We start from the raw sequence: 13,389 nt of genomic DNA on the forward strand, positions 1-13,389 counted from the left end.
TTATAAAAAGCTATTCGATAATTTCACTAAAAATCGACTTTTCAGCGTAGTCACATATCCTAATTTTTCTTCATAATTATTTTTTCTTACCATTAGTATCTCAGATAAAAGGAGACATTTAAATCAGTTATATTATTGTATGGAGAAAATCTAAGAGATTTATTATTGCACTAATTTAGATAGCTCTAATAAAGACCTTAATGTAAAACCTAAACTTTATTTCAAAAGAATTCTGATGCAAATATCTTTATTTGTTATTCTGTAAAATAACCTGTGCTTTTAAAAAAATTACATGCAGAATCTCCCCCCCCCCCTTTAAGTGAAAACACAATAGAATTTTGACCTTGGTTTTCCCGGAAAAATAAACTTTCTTTTCACCTGCTCTAAAGTCTAAAATTCGCTGAACATCTTTTGCTCTTCCAATCGTCATTGTTATGATTTATTCTCGAGACCGCATGGTTTGATTCTTCCAGTTCCTATTTTTATTCTTTATATTATTTTCATTTCCTTATAACTGTCTAGATCCACATTGCCTCTGAAAAAAGCTTGACTTTAGCTTTTCATCTCTATATTCCAAAATACCTTTTCAGTACTTTATATAAATGTATATATAACTATTTTTAAATATTTCATTATTTATTTTACAAGCTACGGAATGTTTTGTTTTTGTATCACGGAAAAATTTCAGAAAAATGGAATTTCAAATTTCTAAAAAGCAAGAATGCTGTTAAAATTATGCAAAACTAAATTGTTGCAAAGTTTGACTTAGAAAATTGCATTAAATACTTTTGTTTTATTTAAAGAACAAAGCATTGTTGCGAGTGTCATTTCTATTATTAAAGATTTTCGGAACTGACTGGAGTGTTTTCAATTACATTATCTTGAATTGAAAAATAAATGAAAGTTGGTATTAATCACTCACATGCTATTCAAAGATATTTTCTAGAATAATTCCATTTTTGCAAACATAAGAAGAAAGCTTTTTATATGAAAACTGTCCAGTAAAATCATTTCAGTTTTTTTCCTCCGGTAAAATCATTGCATTAATCAACCAGTGAAGTTTCCCAATAAAAGAATAGCAAAACGGGATGATATACATTTCAAAATGAAAAATATTTGCTACTGAGAAAGGATTCTTTTCTTTTCGAAAAAGAAGGTTTTAATATATGAGAAAGAACAGGCTTCCTTTCTGCATTATTCAAAAACTGATAGACCAGTGTGTATTTTAACAATGAATTGCTTTCTGTGGTTGGGGTAAAGGTTGTACAATTCCCTATTTTCCTCAAAGAGGATTAAATTAAAAAAAAATTAAAAATAAATGATAATGATAAAATTATTATAATAAATAAATATCACACATATATATAAGAGTAAATTATGAGTATTGTTATGAAGAAGAAACTGGGTTGTAATTTAGAATTGGAACTCCGGGATAACAGATAATAATTGGGTCCTCCTCTTTATTATTTCTTGCAATATAAATCACATCTTTTTGCAACTATGGTTGACGAGTTTTTATTTTTCTATTTAGAGTAGATTTATACAATTTAATCAAATGAAAAAAAATTCTCTAAATATCTCATTGATATGGGCTATTATGTATTATTTTTGATTCGTGTTAAATTGAAAAGAATATGATGTCCTAAGCTATTTGAAATCACAACAGAACGGAACGTGCGGTATATACAGTATAATTAAGGTAAAATGTTTATTAGCAAATTATTTAGAGTATTTCAGTTTTTTAACATTTGAATAGCAAAAATCTGAGTTTTCTTATTGCTAAAGAAGCAATTTCATTAATGAACATTAATTATTGAGCTCTATTATGCTCAATCTAGAGCAAAGCTATATACTGGCAAACCATTCTTACCCCCACACTACCTCACATTTTTTTAAAATTATTATTTATATCTCAGTTTTGTGACTGATCGTTCAGCTTTAGGAACAATCAAAAGAATCGTTAAGTGCCTAATGCACGCTATATACACACCAGGAAAACGTGGTAAGCGTGGACTGTTTATTATCGACAGTTCTGCTAATCCTTTGATGCCCTGAATTTTTTCAAGCTCCTTTTTAAATGGCTCTAAACTAAAGATAAATGCTGTTCGTTCCAGAATCTTGAAACGAGTATCTCTGGATAATTTTATTTTGTAAAGAGAGGATACGAAGTAAGATAAGCGCATTCCTGGAATTCTTTGTTGAACTTTGACCCTGTTTTCAGGTCCCAGTAGATACATTTTCTTTAACTCTTGAATCTTACCCTTTTTTTTAATTAGAAAAGTATATTGATTGCTCATTTTGCTACTCAAGTGACAATAAAACTTTCAGGAACTGTACAACGAATATTTTATATTATATTACTACCTGTACCTGTACCCGGCCACGCGTTACTATCACTCAGTTTGGTTAAGGTGGTCCGGGACACAAAAAGCGTTAAATTTTGTAAAAAAATATTTAAAAAATTATTTGTTTTTTTCTGCTTGAAATGTCCTTTGAATCATGTTTCTATCCTAAATAGAATGAGAGATGCAATTATTTTTGTATTCCGTCTGTTGTTTAGAAAATGTACTACTCAGACAATTGTTGTCATGCTCTATGTACACGATGAAGTAGACGATGAAAAGAAAAGAGGCGCAGCACTCGGTGGAAAGAAGCTCAGATGCCTGAGTGAAACAGCTATAAAAAATTATCAGATATTACCTCAATTCCATAGGTAGAAACAAAAACATTGTCAAAAGGATGTAGAGGAATATTTATGCGATTCTGCAACACTGCAGCTCTACATACTCTAAAATAATTGTAGCTTAAACCTATATTACTATTTTGTTTTGAAAATTTTGCAAATGCTAGAATAACTCGCTACCTTTCGCAACAGAGGTGAATTTAAATTATGGATCGGCTACTTAATTCAAATTATTTAAAAAAATTGACTATAGCATTCATCTTCCGTAATATCGCGTGTTGAAAGACGTTACTTTGAAACGAAATGACGAAGAGTAATGGGCGAAATTTTTGAATATCACTGAAAAAATATATTATAATGTTTTATTATAAAATAAAATAATAAATAATATAAATACATTTTTTATAAAATATAAATAAAAAATGTCTATAAAATGCTTACATAACATAAAATTTTTCGAACTGGTGCTTCTTCCATATTTTAATCATGCTCTACTTTTAATTAAAAAATATTTGTATGATAATTATATATTTGTGATGTTTTTGGATGTGAATATCATGTTATAATTAAAAAAATATTTTGTGTAATATGTTTCGCTAAAATTTAACTAGAACAGTAAATTTATCACAATAAATACTAAAATTTATCTCTGATTTAAATATATTATATTTCCTTGGAAAAATAGAAAAGAATATGAGCTGAAATTACAAAATTTCAGAAATTCTTTATGTCGCGAAAAGTAAATTAATCTTTGAACTATCGCATCAAATAGCAAGTCTTTTGAATACTTATTTTAATAAGTTTAAAAGTTCGTTATTGATACTCCATCCTACTCGCCATTATCGCATCTTAATTACGACTTCAAATGTTGCTATTCATGGTACTGAGTTGTGAAATTGTAAATATGAATTTCATCAAATCTGTAATGCACAATTAATTGTTGTGGTGCAGTAGCTTAACTAGGGTGGGAGAGGCAGGGCACATTCCGTGGGCGTGGTTGCCAGAGGCCACAAAATTAAGGAATGAATTAGTTGTATCTAAAAGAGAATTAAGTTTCTAATAAACTCTTATTCTCGATTTCTAAAAGATTAACTCTTATTCTCAAGATTTATTTGTTTAATTTTGTATTCATAAGCATTTATAAAAGGAGAGAAAAAAAACAAAGAAAAAACATTGTTTTCATTCAAGTAACTTTTCATTTTATTATTATAAAATTCTGTACCGTATCAACGCCAGTCCTGACGTATATAAAATTATAAATATTTGTTGTTGAAGAATTAGTATAAGTAGTATTAATGCTTTATGTAATTTTGTATTTATAAGCATATATAAAACTAAAAAGAACCAGTGTTTTCACTAAATATTTCCTAACGGAAGTGGCAGGTGAAATTATTTTTGTTTTATGTCTACTTTTTTTCTCTCTCTCTATCTCGAGCAAATGATTTTTTTTTTATACAGAATAAAACTGCGAAAGTGTTCACCGGAAATAAAAAAGATTCCTTTCATTTGAGAATTGAGTATATCAGTCATATTAAATTGAAATAATGATTTATATTCAAGAACTGCTGCTGAGTTTTTATTTTTAGAAGAAAAAGTACGAATGCATATTCAATTATTGTGAAATTTTATTTTTGCTTGTATATGTGTTATTTCAGATGGATTTCTAACGTTTTGAAAAAAAGAATTTTATTTCTTTGTAATTAAAAATATACTTTTTTTTTATACAGAATAAAACTGCGAAAGTGTTCACCGGAAATAAAAAGGATTCTTTTCATTTGAGAATTGAGTATATCAGTCATATTAAATTGAAACTAATGATTTATATTCAAGAAATGCTGGTGAGTTTTTATTTTTAGAAGAAAAAGTACGAATGCATATTCAATTATTATGAAATTTTATTTTTGCTTGTATATGTGTTTTTCCAGATGGATTTCTAACGTTTTGAAAGGAAGAATTTTATTTGTTTGTAATTAAAAATATTCTATTGTTATATTTTATTGCATAAATATAGTGTTTTAAATATTTTTATTTCTGCATGGTATTATTATCACATCTGTAATTTTAGTGCAAAAAATATGAAATTTAATTGAAATAGACAATTAATTTTGATACGACAGAATGGAATATTTAAAAAATATCTTAGCAGTTAGTGCGCACTTCTTCCTTTTCTCATTTTTTTTGTTCGTATATTGACGGGCGCGCGCAAGATTTTATTTTTGTAATATTTTTGTGTGAACCTGGCAATCCTGATCAACTCTTGAGAGAACTTTACTGTGTTTGTTCTATGATTTGTATAATGATCTTGAAAGTAGAATTAACTATTACGTGACCGATACCAATTCCCTGGATTTTTTACACTGATTATTGCGATGCCCTGGTCAAGAGAAAGATGGTGCAGATATTGGTAAAAGTGTACGTTTCATTTCAGCTTTTTTTGTTTGTTATGTATTTGAAATATTAACGAAATGTTAGGGTTAAGCAGATGGAGAGGAACGTTCTAACCGAATATTGGAAATTGCAGATCGCCGGTTATGAATATTGACATTAATTGTTGTGCTGATAAGCAGTTTTATGTTTTAATTTGTGTAATCTGCATGTTGTATTGTCGATAGTAGGGGACGATGCCGGTAGTAATGATCGTTGGCGTTACAAGATCATCTGCCATTTTGGAAACCACGTTTTGATGGTTTGTGGTGTTTTGTGTATTTTTTTAAACTCAGAAATACTTTGGTTTGAGATTTCATTACCTTACTGCTATATATGTAAAGTGTAATGTATGCGATGCTTAGATTTATTTATATTTTTCTAAGTTGTGAACATTGTATACAGTTATCGCGGGAAGTTGTTGAGTATCTTGGTGTTACACCTCTTGCGTTTTTCCTGTTCATGACAATCTTGGCGGTTGCATTTGAATGTTTCTTGTCTGTTTGCTTTATTTATATAAAAATACTTTTTTGATTTAAGTATAATTTAATTCTTAATAAAATAGTTGACTTTATTTTGTCTCTTTGTTGCCTTTTTTTTTTCATTGTCATTTTTTGGAGTTTATTATGACTTTTAGTTTTTATGTTGCATACCTTTATGAATATATGTGTATGTTAACACCTTTAAACGTTAATAGTTGTTTAGAGGGCTGGTTGCAGTTTAAGAGTTATTTCTGTGTTGCTTTTTAGAACATGTATTCTAGCATTAATTTATCTGAAACTTATTAAGCTCCTTAGTGCTACATTAGTTATATTAATTACATGTGCTGTGCTATATTTAAATCTGTCTATTATATTAACAATCAATTATAGTTTATCATCTGGATAGTTGATCTTTCTTAATCAATAATAAAAAAACCTTCTCCCTCCCACCATAAGGGCAGATGATCTTTGCTTGCTGAAATTTTCTTAAATTCTTTTTAAATGATCATTTTTTTTAAAAATTGCATTTAGAAATGTGGTTGACAGCATATAAGTTTATCTTTCTGAAGGATTAGTAAGTTAAATATTTTGGGGGAAATATACTTTGTTTCTTTACCAATCATTATATGCAGTTATGCATAAACATTTCTTTGTTTGATAAAATTTGAAACTGGCTTGAATTTGATATCAAATTAACTAGTTTATTTACAAATTAGAGTTTTGATTTTTTTTAAAAAATAACCTTTCATTATCGTAGTTTGCTTTGAAGCTTTTGTATTAGTAAGAACTTCTGTGATGTTTAAGAAATTTTTTTGTTTCTTATGATTTATATATTATTACATACATGATTACATATATGATTAAACATAAAATTCTAGCCCTGACAATTTTTTAAACATTAATTTAATGTAAAGTTGAAAAAAAATACAGCATCTTATCTTTGACTTTCCAGATTATTAGAAAATAATTGTTCTTCCTTTCAGTTGCTTTTATGAACTAGTTTCAGATTTACTTGTGAAAATTATATTGCATTCTTATTGTTTTTATTATGTATGACATTCTCGATTCTATGTTAATATATTAGAAAAGTTGTTGCACATTATTATATTTGAGGTGATCAAAGGAATATAGTACAAATATTTTGAAAATATTGTTCTAAAGAACTTGTTTATATAAACAGATGTCTTACAGTTACTATAAAAAAAGTGATTTGGGGTGTAATTACAGGGCAGCTATACTTATTATTTTCGACTATAATGAAAATATTTTTTAACGTTTGATCTTCTACAATCTTATTGTTAAGTCAGTGTTCAGAGAGAAAAATAATATATTTCAAATAATCTTGTTTGAATTGCAATTCTTGTTTCAAAGAAAGTGTTCTTTGGGATTTTATTTATTTTCAAGTTTTTGCATTGGAGAATAAATACTCGTTTAAGTTTTAATCAATAGAAATTTTTTAAATTTAGCAGTCTTGAAATTTCATAATTTTTAGAATTCTTAATGAATTTCATACGTTGCTTTCTTCAGAATGATAGAAGTTGCATTACTTGTACATTTGCCTAGGACTTTTGTATATTTAAAACCACTTTTTGAGAGGGCTTGTTATATCTGTCATCCCTAAGTTTAAAATGCAATGCATGTTATCTATTGTGTATAATTTTAATAATGCCAAAAGGAATTTTTGTGGATAAAAATATGCATTTGAGTGCTTTATCAAAGTATAAAGATAATTGGTATTGTAAATTTTTTTTCGTTTAAGTCTGAAACAATTGTGAAATCTTCACCTTTTTCTGTTCCAGTGTTACTGCCCTTCTCGTTAAATTTGAACTAATATAGATTTACCCCTTTATCTTACCTTCTATTTTACCTCTATGTTTAGAGTAATTAGATTTATTGATTTTAAGTCAAAAGGTGGTAATTCTACACACAATATAAAATTATATAAGTAGGATTTCATTCCTTATCCTCCTGTCAGAAACTGATTTTTGTATAGTTCTTATTTATCCTGTGAATATATTTATTCCTTTATCCTTCTATCCTATGTTTTGGATAATTAGATTTATTGATTTAAGTCAAAAGGAGGTAAATCTAAACAGCAACAGATTTTATCTTCTGCTGATTTTAAAACAAATTTTATTTTGAAAAGGAGTATCTTTAGATTTTGTATAGTTATCTAAGGTTAAATTTATTAATTAATACCAATATTAGTTGTAATATTTCTTAAATAATTTTAATCAAAAGTCTTTGACTTTAATATTATGGTTTCGGTGTTTAAACTTAATGTTTAGCAAAAATATCTAGAAAGAACTCATTATGTGTTTTATGCTCAATTATCTCTGAACGTTGAACATTATTTTATCATAAAATTTTTTTTTAAGTTTCTTTTATCTCCTAAATCTATCCTATCATTTCTTCAATTTGTTCGATAGTATACAAATTACTCGATAGTAATTTATATTTTATCAGTAATTATATTCCTTTTAATAACATCAAATGATGATTACAGAGTTTATTGAAAAACTAAGCAAAGAAATGGAATTTTTAAAGTTTACCATTTTAAATCAAGATATTTTTCTAAAAAAATGATGCTAAAAAAATCTTAAATTCCAATGTTTATGTTCAAAATGATATGCTACAAATATATTTAAAATATGCGATAATGGTTTTTTTTTTAGATATCAAAATTATAACGGATTAATGATAGCTTGCATGTCCAGTTTGCAAAAATGGTTTCTCCTTCTTTTTTTTTTCCTGTAAATTGTTCATAATTTTAGTCTCAAGTAATTTTAAGTTTTCATTATAATACTAAATCATCTAAAATATTGTTTTTCTTGTATTGCATTTTCTTATTTGCTTTAAGATTTGTAATGAAAGGCTTTATAGCGAAAGAAAATTAGAAATATTTAATAAAATAGGTTATATTTTATGTGCTTTTTAAAAATACAGGAGTTAATTTTTCCTCCAGCATGCAAAAAAAAAAAAAGTATTTAATATCATGCAAATCTAATGTTAAATATGCTTCCAATAATTACCATGACCTGTAAATAAGTTAGTATCATTTTTGGAAATCATCTAAAGAAGTGGAGTTTGAATTGGTGTCAATTTTATAACATATTCATTGCTCTGAAATTAATGAAATTTTCGATAGCTGTGTATGTCAGGTATGTTTTACAAGTTTAGTACTTTTTTTAAAGCCTAAAATTAACTATTCAGCTTGCACATTATCGTTAGTTCTTTTTAAATAAATAATTGGTTTTCTGTAAATACTTGAATGTTATGGAAAGATTAAAATTTATGTTGCTTATTAAAATGAGCAGGAACTAATAAATTCTTAATTGTACTTAGGTGTAGAATTTTTTATACACTATAAGACTATTTATATTTATCATTAGTTAAGTTCCTTGAATCGCATTTAATCAATGTAATATACATAATATTGAGTATTCAAAACGTGAAACATTTTATTAACATTAATAATGATTGTAACTTAAATATTACAATTATTGCCATTTTCAATTTTATTTCTTTTAGCAGTTATTAATGAAAAGTTAAATATATCTTGTTTAAATTTATCTAATCACTTAGAGTATTGAATATTTGAGAGTATTTTGTTCTGTCATATTTTTTCTTACTAATTAAAATCAGCTTAATTGAACTAGAGAAACTCCATAAATTCATGAATTTTTTTTTTTGAAATCAAAACATACTGCAATCTGAGCAAGAGAGAACTCTGTTTTGTATAAATTTGATAAGTTTTATGCCCCTACCTAATGATTAAGCATTTGATGTGCCTTTTGGTAAAACTAAGAAAATACTGTATGCTGACTCTTAAAATGAAGGTTTCTCCTGGATTTTTGCTGAAATACTAACTGTTTTAAATCAGATGTTCCATACTTTATTAAACTCAATCACTTTTTTTAGGGGTATTAACATCCGATTTCTTTGTAATTAATGAGCAGAATTAATTTAAATAAGCTATTTTGTTTGGAAATTTTCAGTAAATATCATTTGAGAATCAATTTTGTTACTTGGGAAATCTTACTGAAATGAATTTGTCATATAAATGTGATAAATTAGAAACTGTAAAACCCGATTCTTTAAAAAAAATACTTTATGTATTTCAAATAACTCGGCTAAAATCGATTATTTTAATATTTTTATTTAGAAGAAGGTTTAGGATAGACCTTGTTTAACTATCCTTCCTTTCCCAAAGAAAATTTTCTATAAGTAAAATCAATACAGAATTTATCTTAAAATATTTCATTAAAATTTCATAAAAATATGCATTGAACTAATCTCAAAACTGCTTGTTTCCATTTCTTGATTCTGTTTATTTTCCGACTTGTATGTACACTTGTAGTTAATGAATGCTTTTGTAACAAATGACATCACAAAGGAGTAGAAAATTGTCCTTTTGGACATGCTGGAATATTTGTGTTCATTTTAATTTTTACAGAAAAATTCTTTGCATTCAATACAGGAATGAAAAGATAAAAAGATTAAGATAGAATTAAAAGATTGAAATAAAATACTGAGCTGGATTTGGATTTTAATGATTTTTATATTTTAAGGTCAAACTTGCAATTTATTTTTTTAAATCATGGAGTATATAAAAAAGTTTGGCAATAAAAAAAAAAAATCTATGAAATTTGTTTTTTTTGGGGGGGGGTCTAGTATTTTTAAATCACATATTTAATTCAAGGCTACCTATGGCAAAAAAAAAAAAAAGTTTACTAAAATCTAACTATTTGTGAATTATAAAAACAGTTTTTAAATGGAAACATTGATTTGTTTTGAAATTTTTCTAAGCAAAATTCAATAAAAAAGAGTAATGCTATAATTTTTTCTTTTTTCTGGTATCATCTTTTTATTTGTAGGATAAAATTTGTAGAATAAATTTGCTTTCAAAATCAATTAAGGATAAAAGTTCACGATTCTAGATCTTGTCAATATTTTCTGTTCTTAAGTATTTGTAATGCAAAATTTATTAAAATTGGGATAGTTTTAATTGTAAATTTTCAAGTGTTTTTAAATTTGAACAAAATTATTTTAACTGAATTTTATTTTAAAATCAAAATAACAGGTTTCAGTATTTTGTTGATAAAATTGACGGAAAAGAATAAAGCCTTCCAAAGATTTAAACTGTGGTTATTGCTTTAAATACAGTTTTTAAAAATTTTCCCTCATTTTATTTTTGATATTGCTTAAGATTGATTTTGTTGATATTGTATGCAGGAAAAAGAATTTTTTCTTATGAACTAGAATATTTGACTGCTTTTGCTTGGTCGCACATTGATCGAGTTTTCATAAAATTAAAAAAAAAAAAAGTTTAGAGCTATGAGATTTTTATGTGTATTTTTATTATTCAGTGTATCCTTATTTTATAATGATGATTATAGGTGATAAAGATATGGAGTGATGTCATTAAGTTAACAAGTTACATGAATGGTAGTTTTATTATGTAAAATTAAAAATTGTGACTCATTTTTTGTGCATTTGTATTTGATTTTTAGTGCTGTATTTTAAGGAAGAGATATTCGTTTAGAAGCAGGCTAAGGGAAAAAAACATGGCTGGCCAATATTAATAGTAAAAGTCAATAAGGACTTAAAAAATATTTTAATTACATAGTTTAATATTATTTAAATTCTTTAATACTAATGTGTTTGTATGTCTAAAAGCTATATTGCTTTTCTAGTGGCTATAAAATTTTTATAACATTTAAAAATCTGCGACAGGACATATACAACTGTCAAACCTAGTTTTCTCATCATTATACTGGAATATCAAATATTTTAACATATAAAAGAATTTAGATTCAATGGTTAACAAACGACAGTAATTTATTTCTGAAGTTGAGTTGAATTTTAATCTTGCATATAATTGTTTTTAAATAGTAGAAATGGATTTTTTTCTTTAAAATTCCAGGAATTTTTAGAACTAAATGTGTGTTTTTATAGAATTTTCAATACCTAGTTAAATTTTAATTTTTAAAATTAAAAAAAAACTCTTTAGGAACTTACTAAAATTAAAAAGAGAAATATTTCCTTTATTCTTATTGAGATGTGCCGTATTTAAGAAAATTAAAAATAAATAATGTGACCATCTAAAAAGTACCGATCTCTTTAAACATTGGAAGAATTCAAGATTGTCACCATGGCTCTAAAAACTAAACAACATTCATGAATTCTCATCATTTTTCCACTTACTTCCCTTTTCTTCTGCATAGATCAGTTTAATTTCCAAGACTTCCAAAGAAAATACCAATATTGGAATAGTGAATACAGCTTCTGAATATTAATGGAATTATTGAAAGACACTTTTTAGCAGAATGTTTTATATTTGTAAAGTATAGTATAAAAAAAGTAAAAAAATTTCTATTTTAAAAGCTGTATTTTGTTTAAATCCACATCTGTTGAAAAACAATGCAGCATCATGTGGAAAATGAAATAGTTGATTTATTTCTGTATTCCAAAGCATAAATTTCCACAGCATCTTCAGAACATGTAAAGATCAAATTTGAAATTTTGAGAAAATTAAAGTGAATAGCGATAACATGAAATAATGAAAATAATTTTTGTATTGTCACATAGCAATGGGACTATGAAAAGTAGATTTAATGTCAGCAAAGATATTTTTTTTGAAACTTGGAAAGAAACTTCTTTAATTGGTTTGAGAACTGTATATGTTGCTATAAACTTTAAGGGAGGTGTCTTAAATGTAATATTGACATTATCTACAGTAAACAAAATTAGCCCATATGAGGTGTTAGGAGGCTTTAGAAAAGCAGAAAAGAAGTTTAGGGGGAAAAAGAGAATAATCCAACAAATGTGAAACAACTTAGCAAGTTTTTGCAAGGGGTGGGGTGGGGGAAATTGTAACTGAACAATCTGCAAAAGTTTCAGAAATCATGCTCAATTGAATTAATTGTGTGTGTTTATGTGAGGGGGGGCTTTGTAATGGATTTTGTTAAGTGATCATAAAAGGTTTGTATTGTGATAGCAAGAATGTTATTTTGAGTTTTATTTCAGCAGAGTTCTTAATTTTGAATGACTTTAAATTGTGGAATATGATATAAGTAATGAATATCTTTTTTCTTTCTTAACAAGTGAATATGTCTTACAAATTCTATGTAATAATAAATAATTTTTTTTGTATTAAATATGAACATTCCTTTAATATACTATTATTTCATGTAATGCTGATTTGTTATTTACTTCGATTTGCCTTTTCCACTGAATTAAATTAAGGGTGGTGGTGTTATTCTATTGTAGCTAGCACATGAGTGCTATTTTGACACTTCCTTATAGATGGCATATACATATGAGGAAAACAGGATTTTTTTAAAATTTTGAGTTTAAAAGTTTAGTTTGGTTATGATTACAGAAAAAGCCCATTGTTGCGTTCATTTCCACAAATTAGATAAATTTCTCATATAAACCTGCATATTTTTTAAAAATCCTTTCTGGAAGGCTAAGTAGATTTTTTTTCTTGAGATATGAGGGAAAAATTATTACATTCTGCTTTGCCATTTCCCACTTCTAATTTCGTAAGAACTGGAACAATGGAAGAAGAAAAGAATGCAACTGACTACTTTACAATGAGATGTTGCTTGTTTAGGCTAAAAAGCAGTCAAGAGTTTAGGGCTTAAAATTGCTTTTCTAGCTTATAGCAGGGTGCATAGCGTCATGAAAAGGCTTAAAAACTGCTCAGTTTTCTCGAGAAATGCAAAGAAAACATTCCCCCTCCCCCTTTTGACGTTGAATACAATAAATCAAAAGCGTAGTTGTAAAGCTTTGTTA

General features: G+C 26.7%; 1 protein-coding gene across 1 annotated transcript in view; it reads left to right on the forward strand.

The window, feature by feature from the left end:
* Positions 1-4,903: 4,903 nt before the first annotated feature.
* LOC129958161 (transcription elongation regulator 1-like) overlaps positions 4,904-13,389 on the forward strand; it is a 30,027-nt gene continuing 21,541 nt past the window's right edge. The window contains exon 1 of the mRNA XM_056070401.1: positions 4,904-5,095. The gene's annotated coding sequence lies outside the window, so the exon portion shown is untranslated. The remainder of the gene's footprint in view (positions 5,096-13,389) is intronic.

Source organism: Argiope bruennichi, chromosome X1 (assembly GCF_947563725.1).
Source record: "Argiope bruennichi chromosome X1, qqArgBrue1.1, whole genome shotgun sequence".
In the NCBI taxonomy this organism is placed as follows: Eukaryota; Metazoa; Arthropoda; class Arachnida; order Araneae; family Araneidae; genus Argiope; species Argiope bruennichi.